A 6,014-nucleotide genomic window follows, 5' to 3' on the forward strand; every position below is an offset into this window, starting at 1 on the left:
ATTATCCTATTTAAAGCCTTGTTTCTATATTGGAACAGACTCAGGACCTCATTCAGAGTCGGTCGTAGCGGCCGCACGGTCGTACGCCACCGATGTTCGCTAAACTGCGCATACGTAAAGTTCGCAATGCGCGTGCACAAACTAGCTCTTACGATCAGAAATTTCTCTCTCCTTGAACACAGCCAGGTCGTTAGTTTGAGTGACAGAATGAGGCGTTTGTGGGTGGTAACAGGGGAAGGTGCTTGAAAACGGGGAGTGGAGATCCGAACGCAGGCGTGCCTAATTATGCAAACGGCGTTTTATGGGAGTGCATAATTAACAAAGTAGTGTCATAGCACACGTGACATGGGAGGTTTTTACACTGACATGATCGTAGTGCTTAAGAGAGGGTCTGGTCAACCTTAAGCTCTACGACCAGTTTCGATGGTCTCGATTAATCTTTATATGCCCGGAGATGACGTGTAATGTGCACGAGAAGGAGGCGTATTTTTTTGTCTTCCGGCCGCATCCTCCCCTTGGTCGGCCAGCTACCGATCCGATCTTAAGGACGCAACTAGCGAGTGCATCATTTGCATATCCGGCTCCTTTACCCGTACGACCGTGCGGCCGCAACGACCGACTCTGAATGAGGTCCTCATTCATACCAGCAGTTTTCACTATAGCAGTGTCCACCTAGGACAGTCTGAATTATTGCACAGAGCAATGCTCAATTGATATTGTTATGCCATTGGGACATACACGTTTATAAAGAAGATAAACTGTTTCACTGTTGCATATTTCAGGATTATCCTCATTTAAAGCCTTGTTTCTATATTGGAACAAACTCATTTATACCAGCAGTTCTATTATAGCAGTGTCCACCTAGGACAGTTTGAATATTGCACAGAGCAATGCTCTATTGATATTGTTGTTGCTATTGACCTATATCTTTATCATTGTCATCTTTTATTGTCATTAAATTATTGTTATTTACATTTGAATTTGTTTTATTACAAACAAGCGCTCCTACACATCTTTCTCTTTTTGCCTTCCATTTTTTAGCAAATAGCAGACCCTGCTTGTTAGGAGCTGCCAGTTTGGTTTAGCATTGTGTTTTTGGTTGATCAGCGCACCTTTTTTCTAATTTAGAACTACTGGTAGGTGACTGCATAGCATTATTTATTTATTAACAGTTTCTTATATAGCGCAGCATATTCCGTTGCGCTTTACAATCAAGTTCCATAGTTCCAATAAAGAACTAAATTAGTGTGATACACACATACAAGTACACATACAAGTTTGTACACTAGCAGCATTACTAATTCCCCTCTGCCGCAGACTGTATTTGTTGTTCTCTTAACATAGAGCGTGCCAGCAATGCCTGCTCTGTTCTCTTACACAGTCTAGCAGGGAAAGGGAAGAGAAATAAATAAATCAGATATGCCGCCGGACAGCACATAAACGGAGCGCAACCTCCAACACATGCACAGATGCAAACACTTCCAGCATGCTGCCTCTAGCAGCCCCTGCACCACCTATTCTCTGTGGTCAGAAGACTACTTTCCCCCACCCCCTCACCATAAGGGCACCCTTCTTCTTTCACTGCATTCGGCACTGCCACCGGAGCCCTACCGCAGCCCTGAGATGTCAGACCTCCGGCTGCTGTTTTACAGGTAAGGAGAGGGTTGGTAGAGAGGGAGAAGAAAAATGGTGCAGTTAAAAAATAGTAAATAATAAAAATTATATATATATATATATATATATTTATTATACCAGCTAACCTAGTGATGACATTCTTACATTTAAACTGAAAAAGGGGTTGGACGGGAGCAAGTTAACCTGTTAAGTGCTAGCTCCTCAACCCTCACTACACCCCAGATGGAGGAAGGAGAAAAATACTTAAATCTATTTGTGTATAGACCAGTGGTTCCCAAACTGAACCGTGGCATCCTGGGGTGTCTCAGTACACTTGCAGGGGTGCCTCAGGTTGGTTGTCCAGCACCAAATCAAATTATTTATGGTCAATGTAATGTAAATATGTGGACAAACAGAAGCTCAAACCTGTCCACATACACATTACTGAACCCAAGAATGACAGGTAAGCACCATTTACTACTTTACTACATTTTTCCTGAATTTCTCAATAACAAACATTTGGCTTAGGGGTGCCGTGAAAACAATGCTGGTAGTCTAGGGAGCCGTGATTCAAAAAAGTTTGGGAACCCCTGGTATAGACTTTTCACTTTACTTAATTAATGATCATAAGCATGTATATTTACACCATGGCTTTGGGAGCCACCTAAGTGGTGCATCTCTGGAGCCGTGCTACACTTGCATGTGCACAAATTAACTGTAATTAACTTATGCTTACACACCCATGATCCACCTCTACAGGCATAGGGTAAGTTAACAAGGGTAAGTTCTTACCATACCTATCTCTTTTTCTACGAGGTCCATAGGATCCACAGGAAAAATTGGGGTATAGGTGATGACGAAGACATCCGGGCACCATCAGTTAAATTTTTTCTCCCAGGATGCAACGGGGCCTCTCTCTATACCCCGCCCGGAGTCTCCTCAGTTATGTAGCAAGCCAAACCGGAGGAGGATAAAAGAGAGAAAAAAGTCTGGAACACACTAGAATCACATTCTCACACCAAAGGAGACGTAAAACCGGTGACCAGAGCGAAGCCCATCGGAAGCACCAGTGTGCCAGGGCGGGCGCCCTGTTGACCCTATGGACCTCATAGAAAAAGAGATAACAAGGGTAAGTTCTTACCATATTTCTACTTTTCTACTTTTACTTCTAGAAAACCTTGGGAATTTCCAAAGCAGTACCCTCAAGGGCGGGGACGCTCCTGTGCAGAAAGGAGAATCCGCCGCCCGAAGGAAGCATCCTGAGTGGCAAAGGTATCAAAGGAATAATACCTCAAAAAGGTCTGGATAGAAGACCACGTGGCCACCTTACAAAGTTGTACAGCCGAGGAACCACGACTAGCTGCCCACAAAGAGCCTACAGACCGAGCAGTAACAGAGGGTGGGACTGGAAGGCCCTCATGAATGTAAGCCTCAGAGATAGTCATGCGAAGCCATCTAGCCAAAGTTTGTTTATTGGCTGGCTATCCTCTCTTGTGGAAACCATAAAGAACAAGGAGTCCGATTTCCGAAGAGAATTGGTATGATCCACATTAATCCTGAGGGCACGTACCACATCCAATGAGGCCTCCCCTGCTGAGAGGTCTGAGGAATTAAAGGCAGGCACAATAATTTCTTCATTAATGTGGAAACTAGAGACCACCTTAGGAAGGAACCCTGGGCCTGATTCAGAGGCGCTCACAAAAAGCGAGCGCTCACTCTGAATCAGGGCGGGCGCAGGTTTTTTTAGTTGCGCCTCTTGTCCGCTCACATAGCTGTGGGGTACCACCCACTGCTATTGCGAGCGGCCATGATGATGGAAGTTCTCTCACTGACATCACTGGTGATGTCAGTGGGGCCGCCCACAAACGGCAGGCGTTCGCATGGGAACGCCTCCATTTGTGAAGCCAACCCCCCTGCCACGCCTACAAAATGGGCGAGCTGTCGATCAACATCGACAGCCGCCCCTTTTGTAGTGAGTCCCGAAGCGAGTGCTTTTTGCGCTCGCGCGTGCGCACTGGGCCACCATCGACCCGCTTGCGAGCGGGTCTGAGTTAGGCCCCCAGTGCGAGTTCGAAGCACTGCCTTGTCCCTATGAAAAATTTTAAATGGGGAACGACAAGAGAGAGCCCCTAAATCAGAAACTCTTCTGGCGGAAGCAATGGCCAGAAGAAAAACAGTCTTGGCAGTAAGCCATTTGAGATCTACTGAGCCCAGTGATTCAAATGGAGGGCTCTGGAGAGCCTTAAGGACAACAGCCAAATCCCAATGCGCTACAGGAAGGACAAAGGGAGGCTGGATACGAAGGACCCCCTGCAGAAAAGTGCGGATGTCAGGAAGAGAAGCAATCCTTCGCTGGAACCACACTGAAAGGGCCGAGATATGGACCTTCAGTGTAGCAAGGCGGAGACCAAGGTCTAAACCTGCTTGCAGGAAAGCCAACACTCTGGGTATCCTAATCACCTGGGGGTCATAACTTTTTGGACGACACCATTCAAAATAGGTATGTCATACCCTGTGGTAATTCTAGCAGAAGCAGGTTTACGTGCTCTGAGCATGGTGTTAACCACAGAGCCGGAAAAACCTTTAGATCTTAAGAGGGATGTCTCAAGAGCCACGCCGTCAAAGACAGACGACCCAGATCTGGGTAGAGGCAAGGACCCTGAGACAACAGACCGGACGTTGAGGCAACAAGCACGGAGTGTCGATGGAGAGATTCCGAAGATCTGAGTACCATGGACATCGGGGCTACGCTGGAGCCACCAGCAGGACCATACCTCCCTCTTGTTTGAACTTCCGAAATACTCGAGTAAGGAGGGAAATTGGAGGAAACAGGTACACAAACTGGAAAGTCCACTTGACTGACAGAGCATCCACCAAGAGAGCACTGGCATCTCTTGTCCTGGACCCGTACTGAGGCAGCTTGTGATTTAGTCGAGAGGCCATGAGGTCCACGTCTGGAAGGCCCCACCTGTCCACTAAGAGTTGAAACACTTCTTGGTGAAGAGACCATTCCCCTGGATGCACATCGTGACGGCTGAGGAAGTTCACTTCCCAATTCAGCACACCTGGAATGAACACCGCCGATATGGCTGGTAGATGGCCTTCCGTCCATGTCAGAATGCATGACACCTCTGTCATTGCCACCTGACTTAGAGTTCCTCCTTGATGGTGTAAATAAGCCACTGTTGTGGCATTGTCTGACTGTACTTGCACGGGGTTTCCGTGAAGCAACAGCCTTGCTTGCTGCAGGGCCCTGAAGACTGCCCGCAGTACCAATATATTGATTGGAAGCGCAGATCCCTCTGCAGTCCACCTTCCCTGAAAGGAGTTTGGACCCATCACTGCGACCCAGCCCCGAAGACTGGCATCCATCGTCAGAAGGACCCAGTCCGAGATCCAAAAGGGACGCCCCATGGTGAGGTGAACCGTCTGTAGCCACCAGGTTAGCGACTGGCATACCTCCGGAGAGAGCACCATCATTTCAGTCCGTATATGATGGGGAAATCCGTCCCACTTGGAGAGGATCAAAAGCTGCAGAGGCCAGAAATGAAACTGGGCATACACCACCATGTCGAATGTCGACACCATAGATCCCAGTAACTGCATTGCTGAGTGGACTGACACTCTGCGATTGTGAAGGCGTCTGCAAAGTGGAGATCTTTTCTGCTGTCAGAAAAATCCTTTGCTGTTGTGAATCCAACAGAGCTCCCAGACGGAGCATCCTTTGAGACGGAATCAATGAGGACTTTTTCCAATTTATCAACCACCCGTGTACCTGGAGCACAAGTATCGTTAGCTGCAGGTGGTGGTGAAGTACTTCCGAGGTCCCTGCTAGTAGCAAGAGGTCGTCCAGGTATGGTAACAGGCGGATCCCCTGCAGCCGCAGATTGGCTCCATGACCGCCATGACCTTTGTAAACACCCGAGGTGCAGTGTCAAGGCCAACGGCAGAGCCTGAAACTGGAAATGTTTTTGTGACACAACGAACCTGAGAAAACATTGGTGAGCTGAAACAATCGGAATATGCAGGTATGCATCCTGAATATCCAGGGATACCATAAAATCCATTCTGAACCTGGGTACCCTAAGGAATTTGTTCAGGGACCTGAGATTGAGAATAGGACGGTAAGAACCGTTTGGCTTCTGGACTAGAAAAAGGATGGAATACCCTGTTCCTCATTGGGACATCGGGACCAGTACAATGACTCCTGCCTGTAGCATGGATTGTACCACCTGTTTAATAGCCAAAGCCTAGTCCGCATTTTTCGGAAGGCCTGTGCAAAAGAATTGATGGGGAGGCCTTCTGTGGAAGGAGAGGGCATACCTCAGAGAGACCACTTCCTTCATCTAGGAATCCGTGGTAGTTTGAAACCAGTACTGGGAGAACTGAAGTCGGCTTTC

This window comes from Taudactylus pleione, unplaced genomic scaffold, assembly GCF_031769625.1.
Source record: "Taudactylus pleione unplaced genomic scaffold, aTauple2 ptg000642l, whole genome shotgun sequence".
Taxonomy (NCBI): domain Eukaryota; kingdom Metazoa; phylum Chordata; class Amphibia; order Anura; family Myobatrachidae; genus Taudactylus; species Taudactylus pleione.